This window comes from Macrobrachium rosenbergii, chromosome 5 (assembly GCF_040412425.1).
Source record: "Macrobrachium rosenbergii isolate ZJJX-2024 chromosome 5, ASM4041242v1, whole genome shotgun sequence".
NCBI classification, from domain to species: Eukaryota; Metazoa; Arthropoda; class Malacostraca; order Decapoda; family Palaemonidae; genus Macrobrachium; species Macrobrachium rosenbergii.
Window position 1 is genome coordinate 52,996,977 of NC_089745.1, and position 18,109 is coordinate 53,015,085.

General features: G+C 36.8%; 1 protein-coding gene across 2 annotated transcripts in view; it reads right to left on the reverse strand.

Annotated features, from left to right (window-relative positions):
- Window positions 1-1,034: 1,034 nt before the first annotated feature.
- The window catches only part of LOC136838795 (luc7-like protein 3), a 57,244-nt gene continuing 40,169 nt past the window's right edge, over window positions 1,035-18,109 (reverse strand). Inside the window, exons 9-11 of one of the 2 annotated variants that reach the window (XM_067104360.1) lie at window positions 12,127-12,260; window positions 2,244-2,336; window positions 1,035-1,657 (exon numbers count right to left, since the gene is read on the reverse strand). The gene's annotated coding sequence lies outside the window, so the exon portion shown is untranslated. The remainder of the gene's footprint in view (window positions 1,658-2,243; window positions 2,337-12,126; window positions 12,261-18,109) is intronic. The other variant, XM_067104359.1, reaches the window with a different exon arrangement.

An 18,109-nucleotide genomic window follows, 5' to 3' on the forward strand; every position in this document is an offset into this window, starting at 1 on the left:
CAATTTCATGTACAATACAACAAAAAATAAATCATGCTTTTAGCTTTACCATTTTTAAAATATTTTCATATAAATAACGATAAATAGAAAAAAATTAATCTTCGGTCAACTTTAACTCGATCGAAATGGTAAAAAAATGCAATTGTAAGCTAAAAAAACTTACAGTCTAGTAATATTCAATCAATTTCCTTCATTTTGAAACAATTGGAAAGTCTCTAGCACAATATTTCGATTTATGGTGAATTTTTGAAAACTTTTTTTACGTTCATGGCGTTTAATTCATGCATCATTTTGTGATAATATTTTCTCTGTGTTGCTTTAATCGTTTTACAATCTGTTATATACCAAATTCATCGCAATTTAGTGTACAATACAACTAAAAAAAATTAACTCATTAGCTTTAACCGTTTTGCTTACAGCACGATTTGTATACAATTATATACGAGTTTTTTTTTTTTCGCTGTCATATATTCCAATATTTATATATGATAATGATATTTTTTTCATTTCTGATGGTTGCATACTAAACTTCAGGCAATGAGAATAAAAGGAGCCAAAAATGAACTCTTAATCTTAAAAACTAAGCGTGCTGGGATTTTTTGAAAAAAAATTTTTTTCCGCTTGGCGCTAGCTCACGAACGCCGCCGGCATATGGGAGACGTTTTTGTAAATAGGGCTTCGGCTTTTAAGGGTTAATTAATATGCATATTTCACTTGGAAATCCACAGTAAAATATATGTTCATCATGAATGGTGGCACCCCTTCACAAGAATCACGACGAAACATTCCACATTGTCAATAATTGCACCTGGTATCAAGATGAAATTCCATTGGTCGATTTTGTACGATAATGAATGTATGAAATTTGGGCAATATAGCGTAGCCAAGGAGTTGGGGAGGCCATTCAGCTCTGTGTATGATACTAATTATCCTAAAAACCTTACTGATGGCTGAGATCTATTCCTCATAGCAACAATACTCAGCATAATATGATACAGAAAATCATATGTACCAGGATAATAAAATCACTTGCAATAAATTTGTACATTTATTACACAATTCATAACATCTCACCTTACTAGAGTGAAGAGATAAGAGTTGGAATGTGACCGGACAACCAACGAACTCCTTAACAGCCTCACAATTCTGTTTTGAAGAAGTTGATATCACTCCTACACTAAGATGAACAAAAGAAATTTTTTTGGTTTTGTTTTGTCACCCTAGTATTACATTCCAATGATACACGATGCAAGTCTGAGTTTATGAAAATAAAAATTATCTTAAAAAAAATTAAATAAACCTGATACAATAAACATTACATGTTTTAGTTATCAATACTCTATCCCTAATAAGAAAATAAATTCAAACTCATTTACCAACTACAAAAGTTCGTGAAACCTAAAAACACCCATTTGGGGACTTCATAACGGTTTAGGGCTGGGAAGAGACCGAGGGAGGAAGCTTAGAAGGGAGATTGAAATTGAGGGGGTCACCTGGCTAGCACAAAGCGGTGGCAGTGGCGCAATCACTCTGACCTTAGGAAAGATCTTCTCGAATTTACACATCGCAGCTCCAACAGCAACAGAGGTAGGAAGAAGCACAAGGGACAAGTCACTCTTCATGCTGCACAGTACCTCGTTGCTCACAGAAAATGCCTCTGCAAAAGCCCAAGGAATAATTGACAATAATAATTTCACTTTATTTTTCACTTAAACCAAACATCATTAAACATACTGATAGACAAGACACAGAACTCTTAGCTCTACTTATATCCTTCTCATTCCTTACAGTATAAATAAGCATCAGATGCCTATAAAATCTTAATACTAATGCTGGTCTATGTATTCACTATGAGGGGGAAAATATTAAATGGTAAGGCAAAAACATTTTGGCGAAGTAGCTAAGTGCTTATTTGTGTAAACATTTTGTGAAGTATCTAGATGCTTATTTGTGTAAATGTACTGTGATATGTTTACAATAGTGGTGTATTTAAATAAACACCCTCACCCTTAACAGTTTGTTAACTACTTTTATACTAAGCAGCTATAACCTATATTCTTAATCACCATTATATACTATGTGTAAAACAAATAATGTATTAACATCATGATACCAATATGGTAGGGCCCAACAAGCAATAAATTTCATTCCATATTTTCTACAATGTATATAGAAAAAAAGAGAAAAATTTTAAAGATTGCGGTTAGGCACGTTTTCATTGTCACTATAAAACACCCACTTACCTCTTATAGACAAATTAAGTGGTACAGAAAGCCTTGTTCGGCTACACCAACGACAATAGGCTCGACTGGTAAGACAGGTGTGGTCAAGAAAACCTGAATTATTGGATCAGGACAACAAATATGAAATAAATACAAAAGCTTAAAACAATACAGATCAATACATCCCATAACTTTTTGACAGGATGGATACATCCAAAGTATGATCAAATTCTGAAAACTCTTAGCAGCTATATGCAGTGCTTTGTAATGTGTGATCAATACAACCCTTACTTTTAAATCTGAAACTTGAGCAAAATGTTATGCAATAACTTCCATTCTTTACTTAAAATAGCAAAACGAGTTTTCAAAATGTCATGAATTGACAAGGTTTTGCTTGCTCTGTAGGTGGCACTTTTCAAAAAATAAGTTCATTTAAATTGCAAATTGGCATAATGCAAAGCTGATGGGCTAGTCCACTGTCTCTGTCCATCATAAAACATGACTGCCAGTCACAATAGAAATTCTTTAGAGAGCTGAATGAGACAAGAAACGACTTTAAGATAGGATGAGATGCTTTACAGTACTATTTATGCTTATGACAACATGACTTTAAGAGTGATGACCCATACCTTTCAAGAGCTGTCCTGCACAACATGAAGGTGCTTCATATACTCCAATTTCAAAAATATCCATGGGGGGGAACAGGGGGCAAACTTTCCTTAATCTCCACACAAGCCCCTGTGACTTCTAAGATAGGTATATATCACCCATCACAATTCCCTTACGACATAATACAATATATTCATTCGTTCATAACTTAAGAGAAAACTTATCATTAAATTAAAGGTAATGTTCACTATAACTGCTGTAAAGAAAAAAATTTACTTTCAAATAAACTAACAAGAAAATACACAATTGCCAATTAGTACCTTGCAACAAAACATTTTAAGACACTGTGCCTATGCAAAACAACCGAGCAAACGGTACCAATCATCCATCTAAATGTGAAATATCACTACACCACAGTAGTACACTAATCAAACTTAGGTTTGAATCAATGAAAAGTATCTAATCAACTGAAACAAACTATAGCACAATAGAGGACTACATTTCTGCAAATAAAAAGCAAAAGTAAGAAAGCAATTACGGTACAATAAGAACCTACTGATATTTTGTGTTAATCCCCAAAATCATATTTCACCACTGATATGACAATGGTTTTTAAAAAGTAAAGTCTTCAAACATGCATTCAAATAGGGTAGGACATATGTTCCAATGGATAAACTTAGGCATGATATATTTTGTTACTTTATATTTCAGTTAAAAAACTGCAGCCATGATAAATAAAAAAAACTTTGACATCTTTTTTCAACAGTTAAATAGCTTAATTTACATGCAAAGACAAAAGCAGTTGACAAAATACAACAATCTACTTGAATACAGGTAGAAACTTCCAGTTTTTTTCTTATAGATCAAGGACACACATCTAGCTTCAAAAAGCCTACTGTAAGTACTGCATATAAGCCTCTCTGACAATTGTACTATATTAGTTTATCTGCTGCATCTTGAATGACGAAAGGAAAATATACCCGAGTAAACTGCCTAAGAACAATTAACAAAATATTTAAGGGTAAACCACAATGAACCAAATTCTTTAGCCATGTTCAAATGTTTTATGCAACCTCATTTTTGTGGTATTGACTAAAATGACACAGATTATGTTTTTGATTGTGTTTTTGATCACATCAGTGCCATTCCCATAACTCTAAAAAAAGGAAAAATGTTAAAATATTGACTTTGCATACAGTTCAGCATTTTCAGCTTACATTTCCACCTAACATCAGATCAATGACAAAACTAGCCACAATGAACAATATCAATAAGACACTAAACACTTCCACAACAAAATTTCCATGTGAGCCATGTAATTCAGGCTATTTTATGAGCAATGCAACACCTACAAAGCAACCTCCGATATCAAACATTAAACACATCTCTTATTCCTTCAATCAGAATAAACCTCCACAGATTGGTAAACTAAAGGCCAAGAGTAATACATTACTAGGATAATATTTATAACATGTATACCACATGGCAACCACAAATCAGACAATCTATCAACATATGTCAAGCACTTGTATCATGCAATGCAAGTACATTATGTGCCACCTCAAATCTAAGAATATTGTATACAAAGTTCCACAATTCCATGAAAATAGAGTCAACAGTCAAGACACTTCCTTCAGGATAGCTGGAAAAATGTACCCAAAGAATTATAGACATTTATACCATCCTAAGCTCCACGGACTCACAAGGCAAACCTAATAACAATAAAAAACAAAAAAGTACATATTTTCTAATTACTGTACTGTATACTAGTAATGACACTGTAAGCTTAAAAACACAATATATATATATATATATATATATATATATATATATATATATATATATATATATATATATATATATATATATATATATATATATATATATATATATACACACTCAGAGAAACTACCCTTAAATGTTGAGAACAATTACCCGCCACTTGAATCCTGGGAATAATAAAAACTGACTATGCACCATGCTTAAACCAGAGCATTTTTCACATAACTTCAAAATAGACACAGGTAACCATCAAGCCTCTTTTCAGCATAAGCCCTAAGAGTTCCTTGAGGCTTAAATAACCTAAAATTATCATTCCCTTTGACTGAATTGTTTTTCTAAAATGTTAATCAACATGCTCACCACTAAGCTTACTGTTTAGTACATTATGAATAGAAAGCCTTCATTATAATTATTCCATCCCTTTCAAAACCCACTGAATATATTTTTACAACCTGAAGGCCTGCAACCCATGGGTGTAGATGCCTTCTGTACCAAGTGGGCTACAAAAATTTCTTTCACTACCTATAGCCATTCAATACCTATTTTAAAGAAAATTACTTACACAGTGTATGCATTTCTGACTATAAAAGCTTTTACTTATATGTGAAAGTTGTTTACATTATTTATATATTTCCCTTCAGGAGGAATTACTTGCATTGTTCCACAGACAGCATAAATCATGGGGAATATTGATTTTTTTTTATTTTTAAGAATATTCCTCCAGGGCAAGCAGAACTGCTTTATCCTTTGGCTGTTTCCAACTTAACTGTCTCCTTCAACTTTACCTCATTCCATTTTCAAATTCTGTTTAAGGGCAAATCCTTTTGGCAAGCCCTACAAAGCCCAGAATTTTGACTCAGTGGTCTATTAAACTAATTTAAAATATGGAGGTCATCATCATTGTTGTCTGGCAATCAGAGATCTCTGTGAATACGCCAGAGTTACTAGTGACAACCAATTCACCAAATTGTTCACATTCCACCTTTCAAAAACAATTAGGCAAAAAGCACAAACACCCTACTGATGAACCTATTAACACCAATAGCCTTATGATAAAAATAAGCATTAGCACCCGGTATGTAGAAAGGTGATAAAAATAAGCATTAGCACCCGGTATGTAGAAAGGTAATATACTCAATTTCCTACTTATGGACTTTTGTAATTTCCCCTTTAACTACATCAACTTTTTTGTTATCATGAACAATATACAATGGCTGGTAGTAGAACCATCATCAGAATACAGTAATACCCCCAGCTTATGCGCTTCAAGTTGCGCGCATTCACAGACACAAACTTTTCATTGGAACCTAACTAATTGGCATACGCGATTTTTCCCAGACGTGACATTTGCAAAACCCTTGAGAAACCCTGCAGAAGTGGTTACGTTTAATTTTTGAAGTAATTTAATACTTTTATGTTTAAAATAGGTATGTAAAATTTGTATTATTGTTAATTTTATACATAAATACTGTATACTAGCACACCTTACATTAAAATACAATAAAATAAATAAAAATCACAAAATAACTGCTGATGTAAACATCTCTCTCTCTCGGTACTTTAATATTTGCTTTGACATATGAACTGTATTTTTGTTCTCTCTCTCTCACTGAGGTAAGAGATTTTTTATGCATGTAACATGTATGTTTTATTTGTTTTGTATACTGTAGTTTTATAAACGTGACTTACTTTGTTTTTAACTTTTTCATATTTTCCATGCTACAATTACAACTTTTTGCATTTCTATAGTAATAATACATTTCCCAGGCTTTTCTCCTATCCTTCGGAGTGAGGGGGGGGGGTGTACCTTAACTGTCAATTATCTTGACATATTGACCGCAAACGGTAGGAAATGAAATCTCTCTCTCTCTCTTTCCTTCATAAATCATGAATTTCCATCTTTTGATATCTAATGTAAGAATAACCTCTCTCTCTCTCTCTCTCTCTTTCCAAAGTTATTCTCTCTCTGTCATAAATCACGAATAACTTCTCTCGATATTTAACATAAGAACAAACCTCCCCCTCTTGTTATTCTCTCTCATTCCATAATAATTCATGAATAACTTCACTCTCTTGATATTTAATGTGAGGACAACCCCCACCCTCTCTCTCTCTACTGTAATGAAATATGAATTTTAGTACAGCTTACACAAGAGGTTCTGGAACCTAACCTTGCGTAAGTTCGAGGTATTACTGTATAGTGTAAGAATCTATCATAACTCTCCCCACTCTTGTCATCACTGACATAAAAAATGCATGGCAGTGAAACTGAATACAGAGTAAAAATTTATTATAAAATTCCCTAAATATAGAATAAAAATTTATTATAAACTTCCCTAAAAGTCATATGGTATGAAGAGATTAATAGGATGATCCATTTTCTTATACAAAGTACTCCTTTCTCATGGAAAAAATTAACATTTAGAATTACTAACAGAAAAAATTACATGTAATTTCTACATGAAAATTACAGTACTTGTTACCACATATCAAAGAATAAAATAATGACTTGGAATAAGTAAGATGCACGCTGGAAGTAGAACTAGGTTAAATCATATATGTGCAATAAATATCAAATGCATATGTCACTTTTCTTTTAAAGTCTTTCAAATCTAATGAATTCTTCTGAAACTATCAATATTGTTGAAAAAGTAAGTCATCAAATATGAGTGATTTCCAAAGAATATTTACAAAGTATAGTAACAAAAATTTTACTTTTGCACACTCTAACCAAGTAAACTATCCATCTGCCTTACACAAACATATATTATATTTTGGCTATATTCAGGTTGACATTCTTCAGCAAAGAACTATCCACCTTCATAAAATCAGGAAGTATTTGTATTGTTTATTTTTCTCTTATGAGGCCAGCCCTAAGAGTGTTAACATGTTAACTAAGCAGTCTTACTAAACTATTTGTTAATAATTTTCTCAAATGTGCAAAGCACCAAAACGAATATTGCTATACTCACAGTAGAGTTTGCTGAAGTAGGTACCAAAAAATTTAATTCAATTGTTAGTGTGTTGAACTAAGATGATGTAAGTGAAAGCACAAGTGAAATCAAGCAAAATTCTATTAAAAAGTATCAGCTGTTCACAATGTTTACAAATCTTATGTGCTGTAGTACAGATCCTACCTAATCAATACTTTATGAAAACTACTGAAGGGAATTTGGGTAAAACGAACTGAATCCAACCATGCAATATTTTATGAACAAAAAATTCTTGCTTTTCCATCTACTTATAAAAACAAACGCATACTCAAAATACAAGTAGTTTTACCTGAAAGACTGCAATTTGTTCTTTTCAGTGACAAATACTAACTCAATGTATAAAATTGTGAGTGTTGCACCATTCTAACTATGAAAAAACAGAGAATATTTTGTCTTAAATACAAATTATAAAGAAAAAGCTAATTTACAAAGGGGTACTATTACAGTAATGTACTGTCATTCTTTAAATGATGTGCAAAGTTGACTGCTCAACTCGACGGTTACATGCTACTTGTGAATGCACAAAATTTACAAATTAAAAAAAATTTGCATAAGTTTAAGCATAACATTTTGTTGTATGTTTGCAACAGTTACTCAGCAATTACAGCTAGCCTCATAAAATTTCTGACAAGCTTTACAATAATGAATGCACAATGCACCATACAATTCAATTAGGCATCAAGTCAGTTTTTCCTTTCAGGACGTTAAATGCACTTTCTACCTGAACATCCATCAGATCCAAGTTTTCATCCATGCCCCCTTTTCTATGACTTCCTGGGCCTTCCTATTAGTCTTTTAACACCATTTCACTACTTTTCTGATTAACTGTTCCTCATCCCTTCCAGTTCCATGCCCAAACCATCTCCCTACACGATCTTGGTTTATTTCCCAGCCACTAATATCGCATTTCCCTGCCACATCCTTTTTAATATGTTCTTCCCAATACACTCTGGATAAGAATCTCAACATTCTAGTCTATCATTTTTTAAAATCTCACCAAGTTATTTCTCAGTTGCTATGTTCCCCTGTGGAACGCTATGGGTCTTGTGTACACGTAGTTAAGTCTTTGCTCTCTCTACTAACAAGATATTAAGTCTACAAGTCTAGCTACCTCCTCCTCTTTTTTTTTTTTTTTTTTTATCTAGGATGCATCTACTATCTTTTTTTCTTACTGTCCTTTTAAATTAATACCTGCTTCCAAGTATAATACATCCCTAAAATAATGGAAATGTTCTGCCTCTTCTAAAGGCCTTTCCATCTCCCATAAGGCCGCCCGTTTCCATCTCTTCCATATTTGGTATTATAACACTAATCATACATCACAACTCTCTTACTAAATGTATATCCTGTAATCCTGAGGATATCCTGTGACAATCTGTTACCTACAGAGCATGAATGACCATTTTCCTTGTAATACCTCTTCCTTACTTCCTTGCCAATCACCTTTAGTTTTGTTTTGCTTTGTGATTTTCAATCTCCCATTCTCCATTCTGTTCTTCCACCTTTTAAACATTTCCACAGCCTCTTCCTTACATTCTGCAGTTAATAACACTATACCACCTGCATTTAGCAGGTTCCAGAAGCCTCCATTTCTGCACTCCTTTGTGCCTGCTACCATTATCCCATTCTTCCAAATTACTCATAACTGTCTTTGCTTTTAGATCTTGTCATGGTAGAGCAACATTAACTACTTGAAACATTCTTTGGTATGTTTTCTACATGATACCAATGCAGTTATTTGCCTTCCGTATTCAGTCACATGAACCCTAAGATTCACAAATATGTTACAATCTCTTGGCCTCTGTATGGAACTTTTCCTGTAGTTGCAACCTCTTTAAAGACTGCTTTTGTTGAGCTCTCTTACAGCACACCAATATGTCGATAATGTATTTTAACAACTTTTCTCCAAGACCAACCAAATTACTTCCATAGCACGTTCAAACAATCTTTTTCCCGTATAATTCCACATTGCCGCACATACTCTGCTTTCCTTTATGTACCAATATTGTACTCAATTCCACATTGCAGTGCATACTCTGCTTTCCTTTGTGTATCCTTATTGTACTCATTTTTCTCAATCTTCTGGTCTCAGCTCTTTCATCAATTTTCTTATATATTCAGGTAAAATCATAGAAAATGCTCTCTCTCTCTCTCTCTTTCTACTAACTTGCTTCTTTTTCTTGATGGTCCTGGGGCTTTTAACCTCTACAACAGTTAAACAGTTTATTAGCTTCTCTTGCCATGCCACCTTCCTCTAGTTCATATTCATTTTCTTAGTTCCAAGGATTTTCTCAACACTACCTCAATCATTATCCCATTCTTTTCCTTTTTAACTTCAACCTCTCCATTTTCAGCTTTTATATACTTTGCCCTTTCCACATCTTTTTTGTCTTTGAGCACTAACTTTTTTATACTGGACATTTCCATTTCCCTCTGCTGTGTTGAGATTCCGATTCCATTACATGCAAGTACCACTTGCCTGTGCCACCTGTCTTTAGTACTGTGTCCCCTTTCCCTGCCTGTCCTTTGCCAGAAGTTCAAGGACATTCTCTTCTAATGCTCTGCATACTTATAAAACCCAACATCTGTGCCTCTTTACTAATATTACACTACATACAGTACTATTACTTCTGCCTCTTATAAATCCTGTCACACTGCATGCATACTCCTGTTGCCATTCATATACATTTTCAAGTGGTACCCACTATCTATCTTTTGATGTTATATTTAAAAAAATTTCTTAATAATTTAATTTATTATTTCAGTATCCATTTCGTCTATTCCTCTGACTGCCTTTTTTACATCTTTCTATTTCCCTCTATTAAATTAGCACACCACAGTCAATGTGTTGAACATGCTTCAACTGGTGTAAGACCAATATTTTTCTTTAATGCTCTGTAATTCCCATCACAATAAAACTAATCTGTTTCAGCTTCTCCATTCTTGAATATCAACTTCTCTAAGGCCTTCTCAAAGACTGTTTGGCATCTTTAATTCCTTCATATGCAAGAATTCAAGCCCTGTTTCTCCCTACTGATTTCTTTCTCCCAAGTTACATTTTCCTATCACAAACTCAACACCAAATCTGTCAGACTTTTGTTTCTCATGTATTCCTGGTGTGGTGAGTAAACTAGGAACACATGAATTACAGTCTTTCCTACAGGCCATCTTAATTATAATTCTTTTTTTATTTATTTGCCCCACTTCTGCCATTTCATCTTTGGCCAGTGCAAAATAACAACCAAATGAAAATAAAATATACTGGCAGTACCATTATCAACCAAATTACTTAAAATGAATATGCAACTTCCCACTTGTCTTAATAAGCTCTCTCTCCATTACCATATTCCATAACGTCATCCAACGAAGATCAAACAATTTCATAGATCAAAAAACTGGTTATTATTTGAATGAATACTTGACATATTTCCCATTAGTTATATTTAGCAAGTGTGTAAATCTGAAAAAACACTAAAGTTGAACTATTAAAAATAAAAATTACACACCTCTTTCAGAAAAAATTCTTAAACCAGGTTAAATAAAAGACTGACACTATCAGAACCCCAATATATTACTTTTCAAAATTTGCTGGTAGCTTACTTGTAAAATAACATTCAAATCAAGTTACATTACAGTCTCACTTTCCGTACAAGATGAACTGTTACCAGAATTTCCGGAAGTTGAGTAACTTTTATATACAATGATAAAACATCAATAACCAAAATTCCAACGTCTGCAGAGGGTAGTCATTAAAAATTTACAAACGAATAAAAATATATGTGATGATCAAAACCATGGAACCTCAACAAAATGTGCCCCTATTCAGAAAACTTTGTTTCCCTCGAAAGCAATGCCATTCCCCATGCAATGCTTGACTGCTGTGACACATTGGTAAAGATTGGCTGGCAAAACCTTAATACAGTATTAAACAACAATCAAGATTAACTAATGAAAAAGACCTCTCTTGTCCAAGTTACTTGACTATCATACATAAAATATGAGTACATTCACACCATCTATGAACAATGAAAACTTAACAGTATACAGTATTCCGCAACAGCAAAAATTGTTACCATCTTCGACAGAAAACACAATAATTAAAGAAGACTCATACTTTCACAAGAGGTAAATAATCTCAAATAGAGGTTGAAAAAAGTCCAGTATTTCAAAATTCTGTACCCTACATTTAAGGTACGTGTATACAAACAAATGACTTTAGGGAGATGTACTAATCATTTAAAATGTGCACAACTTTATTTTTTCAAATGAACGAAAACCTTATTCCCTCTCCGCTGAAAAAACATGAGAACAAGAGTCACATCAGTTGTACCAATCTACTTGCAAATGACCTGAATCATAGGAAAGAACTGGTCAATCAGGCCAAAGTATAATGACTGTTTAATTCTCTGTTAGCAGGGACCACAAATACCAGTTGATGGAAGGTAAACAAAACCATCATAGCCACTCACCTGTCGAAGACCCTGTAGGGGAGAAAAACTACAAAATGCTAAGCCACTTACCTCAAATGGAGATCACTCACTGCTTAAGACTTCATGCCCCCATTTCAATCATCTCATCAATGCCTCTAGATCGTCCCACTCGATCTCCTCCCTTGAGCCATTTACGTTGTCAGCCACCAAATGGGTTCTACATCCTTAAAAAAAAAAAAAAGGGTAGAACAATGCTCAAAGTTATCAAAGATAAATCTTTAAAATTTCACAACAAAGGACTATCATACATGCTTGATGCAAAATACTTGAAAAACAACATAATACTGTACTCTTTCCCTTTTTATTTTACACATTTTCCTGTCTTCCTTCCTACAACAGTACATAAAATTGATTACAGTTGATATATAAGTGAACTGATTGTATAGAAATTCATGTTTGAGACAACAGAAACTCTGCTAGTTGTTTGTACATCTTTGTGATTGGAGAGTAATGAACAGATAGATACTGCCGAGTCGTTGAACGCCATACGATCGTTGGGGTTTAGCGTGGGTAATTCAAATGAGTGCCATACATCGAAAACCCTCATTGGTTCCTTTCAATTGTAAGAGACCAATCAGCTGAGGTTTATGACCTAACCAAGTTCAGTCGGAAGAGTTAAGATCAGTACAGGTTTAGTGATCGTCGGGCTAGGAAGCACGTCTGAGAGACGGTCATGGCGCATGCCACCTCAGAGTACCTTCCGTCTATAATTGCATAATTGAGTAGCGTAATATTAGCAACAGGGCCCTGTGTAACTATTACGGAAAATAAGGTCATATTTTTGGTGCCAGTCGCTGGGTATTGCCAGTACATATAATAATTAAAAGCAGAATTGTTTAGGTGAAATAAACAATGCAAAATCGAAGAAAATCAGCACACGATGGCAGGAGTGCCAGTGTTAACAATAACAGTGCCGAGGAAGAGGGCAGTGAGAAAGAGCAGTCAACGAATATCCAACGCGTGTTAAAAGAGTTGCATAAATTAACAAATGAAATGCAAAATAAAAAGCCCATCGACCCACCCACAATTTCGGCCGCGTCGTGTTGTCTGCAAAAGCGCAATCAGTTGAAAAATTAAAAAACTGCCGGTGCTAGATGGATCAGTGCCTGAGTCTGACAACTCACGCACTGGTGAAGGTTTCCTTTCCATCGAGACCTTCATAAAGTGTATTGAAAATGCCACAGTAGGCTGGACAGATAGAGAGAAAATTGTGCAAACAAAAAGTGACCGGGAATGCAGCACGGCAAATCAGGAGTTGGGACGCCAGTTATTCCTCAGACTGGGGTACTTTTAAACAACACCTCACTGAACAGTTTGCCCTGCAGCGAGAGAAGATGAGCTAATGGAAGCCTACGACCCCATGCTGGGGGTGGGAGAGCCGATTTCAGCATTATGTAATTGCATTGGTGAAGACTATGAGTACCTCACCCCTGAAAGAGACCAGACTGTAGAGGGAAAAGAAGACTTCTGCCGACGCATGCTGAGGCGAATTCTTCCCACCTCCACAGTGGGATTCATTATTGGTAATGAGAGGCCCTTACAAGCCTTGCTGCCGAAGATTCAACTTCTGTTAGACCATGAACACCACCAACAAGCAAGGGGGAGGGGGCAGACCACCTCCCAACTGTTTGTTGCAACGGTTAAACAACCTGACCAAGCAAGTCCTCAGCCAGCCTCATCCACCATCCAAGGGGCAGGGTCACGTACCCCGGGACCTCGAAGAGGCAAAGGGAAACCATCCGGGAAGAGGACGGTTGGCCGTTGCTGGTAGTGTGGAAGGGAGGGCCACATGAGGGCCCAGTGCCCCTCTCTCACTCAGCCACGTCGTTGTTTTCGAAGCAATGCAACAGACCACCTCGTGAACGCTTGTTCAAGAAACACCGACGGCCAGCAAACCAATGCTCGCCCTACATTAAGGAGAGGAAGGGGAAGGCAGCGTGGAGGAGGACTCCCAACTACACCTATGCTCATCAGGTCCAAACAACGACTGCGCCCCTGGAAGAACAAGGGACGCCTTGTTGGGGAGTGGGGGGAGTCAACCAACCCCCCGAGTAGTGGACAGCCCTACACCAATTGTCACTAACACGCCTGCAGTCCAGTCTAAGAAACTAAAGATTTCGAAGACCTTGAACATGTCCGGAACTAAATTGTCCAGTTCTGAAGATGTGAATAAGATCCTGGCAGAGGAAAATGCTGACCTGTGAACGGAATCAATCAGGCTGGAGAAGTCCCCTTGGAAGGAGGCAGAAACTTTCAAGGAAGGAGCTTCCCAGTGGCATACGAAAGATACCTCCTTTTCGATAGGCGAGAAGGAGGAGCGCAAAACACAGATTCCTCTTCTCTGTCAACCAACCACCAATCCCAGATAGGGCTTTCTTCAATGAGGGGGAAAGGACCATCTTGGGCAGCCTGGAAGACACTGAAGGCTGTACCATCATGAACACTGAACCAGGAGACGTCAGGGTGGCTGGAGTGAAGAAGGTCGGGTAAAAGAACAGGAAGTACTTCAAGAGAGCTGCATAAGACAAAGAAGGTTGCTCCTGCTCGATATCTTCTTCATCGGATGAAATAGGAGAAGGAGCCAAGTCCGATGGATCCTGAGTAGCTGTAGGAGGCTTCTGCTCCAAAATACTGTCCAGATGGCGCTGGATAGGTTCCAACGAAGGATCCTGAACTACAGGGGTACACAAACCCGCTGAGCCAGACTGAAGAGGTGGTGTTTGGCAGCCGGAGTGTGGTGGCGAATGCTCAGCAGATGCTGGTGCTAAGTGGGCAGGTGGGGGCACAGACAGGTGGACGCATGGGCACAGGACACTTGGCGCTCGAATCCCACTGGACACTCATATCCTGCAGGCCGCTTGGATCCCACTGGGTGCTAGGATCCTGCTGGGTGCTCGGATCCTGCTGGGCACTCAGATCCTTTTGGCTGCTCCGACCCCTCTGGGCGCTTGAGTCCTCTGGGCGCTCGGAATGCTTCTTAAGAAGAGGAAGCCCACTTCGGCACCAAATACTGGTGCTCTACCACAAAAGGTGCAGGAGACAAACGACTAGGCTGTCCCAAAAGCTACAGGTCGGCTGGTAATGGGGGAAAAAAGCGGTCAGAGGCGTAGAAAGAGCGGGTACATTATGAGAAGAAACCCGGCTAGCAGAACTCCTAGCTTCAGCTCTAGCAGCCGCCTTTCTCTGCCTATTTCTTTGAAGTTTGTCCAAATGTGTAGTCAACATCTTCCACTTCCCTTGATCCCAATCCCTACACTTTTCACAAGTTAGATCAAAAGAACAAGTTTGCCCTCTGCAATGACAGCCAATAGTATGAGAGTTGTATTTGGCTGACGTCAGTCTAGTATTGCAACCTTTACTGCAAAACTGGATACTAGTCGAACTAGTAAGACATAATCAAAAGCCACAATCGGGTAAAAGTCAAATCTGGCTAAGCTTTGCAATTAGTGCAAATGCTACCAAAAGGAAAGAATACTCCACCAAAACAGCAATAGCCATAACCATCTGGTGAAACAAATTCAAAACAAATGCTCCTCAAACAACACAAGCTCAGTTGCTGACTGGCAGAAATGAATTGAGCTCTTCGGCAAATTTAAAAATTTAAGCTGCCGTAATAGTTAGAAACTAATAGTTATGTAGTTACAGGGAGTACCCGGTTATCGGCGATCCGGTGTTATGGCGCTTGTCTAGCAACGAAATTAAGCAATTTTCACCACCGAAAATTGGTGATTTTCGCTTGTCAGTGCCGATAATTGGGTATTGGCGCTGATACATACCTAACAGAGGCACCGATAACCGAAAATCAACGATTTTCAGCGCCAGTAAGCGCCGATTTTCAGTTATCGTCATGCCGTCAGAACGGAACCCCCGCTAATAACTGGGGACTGCCTCTACAGTACTTGGTAAGTTTTATATAACAAATTTTTTCATCTCTTCTTATTCTATATTATTTAATATCCTAATAAGTTTACACAAAAATAAAAACAAATGTAAGTTTACAAAAAAAAAAAACATAAAAAAGCATGAAAACATAGACCAAATGACCAGTGTGTGTGCAAGAAAATGTGATGATATAGGAGTAGGGACATCTCCCATTAGTAACGTTGAACAGGTTATAAGTAAAAGAACATCAAAAGTGCCTAAATGTTTCTTATATCTATAAAGGTTGTTAGGAAGGAAATGTCTACATTCCAAATAAATGATGTACTTGTATAAGGATTTAGATGTAAACTTTTCAGCAACATTATAGAAGACTGGAAGGATGGATACTGGTCTTGAATGGTTGCATTCAAAACTTGAGAATGCAAATTTTGGATGCCAGGACCCTGATGTTTTGTATTGCTTTTTTTTTTTAATGGGAGAACCAATCTTCACTCCAAGGATATCTATAAACTTCGAAGTATCTTGAACAAAAAGCACACCTAGTGATAAGTGGCCGAAGAAGACAGGTATCAGAAATGGAAAGTTCACTGAAGACTGTTTAGAATCAAATTCCCTATGGAAAACCTCAGCTTTGCCCGAAGGATAGAAAACTAACCTAACACTGTATATTTTTGATTGGTTAACCAATAATAGGAAAAATAGTAAATACAGAAATTTATGTACTATCCCAATGATTATAGTATACTTTATTTTAAAGTAGTTTTATAACAACAATAACGTTTCTAGTATTTGATGTTAAATTAGAATACCATTTGCTTTCTTGCAACTTATGGAGGGACACAAGGACAGTTTATAAGAACAATAACGTTTCTAGCATTTGATGTTAGAGTAAATTAGAATTTTCTCCAAAAAATCTAAAAATTACATTCTTGTGATAAAATAAAGTTTTATATATACTTACCAAGTAATTAGATTGCTTATAGTTTCACTCGCTGGCAGCTTAAAAATTTTGAAATTCATGGTAACGCTAGTGTCGGTTTAGGTGACTAGTCCCCGCCCACTTTCGGGGTACGAGAGAAGAGACTTCAACAGTGTGATTCAGTTGTTTTTTGCCCTTCTTTCCATATGAGGGGAGGACGGAGGGCTTGATTCGTAATTTCTTAGTAAGTACTGTATAAATAAAACTTTATATTATCATAAAAATGTCATTTTTATATATGTAATTTACCAAGTAATTACATTGCTGAATCCCAAATTGACACGGAGGTGGGATATATGGAGGAGGACAGCAAAATTAGCATTGGGACAATACTTGTCGTTCCTTACCAGTTAAGAGCTGTTGCAGGTAGATACTGTCTAAGGTTGGCGCTCATCTCAGCCATGTAGGGTGCGGTGAGTTGGCCAGAAGCACCTCTACATCAGTGGGTACTTTGCAGCAAGGGATGAACCCGGTGATTAGCAAAGTATACAAGAAGCCAGTTGCCACTGCCCTGAGCACATACTGACCAACCAAATGACCAGAATCAATGCACATGCATCACCCACACCACAAAATATAAAAACCCCACCTAGTCATTAATGCTAAGACTGGTAGGTCTCCAGGTGCACAGTAGCCCCAGGCTCTCCTTACGACTCAACAACCAAGTTCAAGGTGAAGAGAAAAGGATGGAAGACAGGCTTCGTACACTCCCTCCCCCAACACCATGCCAGCCACGGATAACGGCCCTAAAGTACTACAATTTTCAATAGTTGCCACATTACGAAGATAATGGGTTGCAAAGATAGACTTGCGCCTCCAGTAAGTTGCTTTAAGAATTAATGATAGAGAGAGGTTGTGCTTGAAGGCTAGACATGGAGACAGCTCTGATCTCATGAGCTTTAGCTTTGATGGACATTAAAGCCTCTTCTCCAACCTGAGATCCTTCAAGAAGAAAGAAAAGCCGTTCTTTGATAGGGGACAAGACGGATTCCTAACTAAGCACCACAAATTACTAGTAGGGCCTCGAATCTTTTCCGTTCTGTGCAAGTAGCACCTCAGTGCTCTCACTGGGCACAGAACTCTCTTTCTCATCTAGGCCTAGTATTTCCATCAGGCTCTTAATAGTGAAGGAAAGAGGCCAGGGCTTGGTTG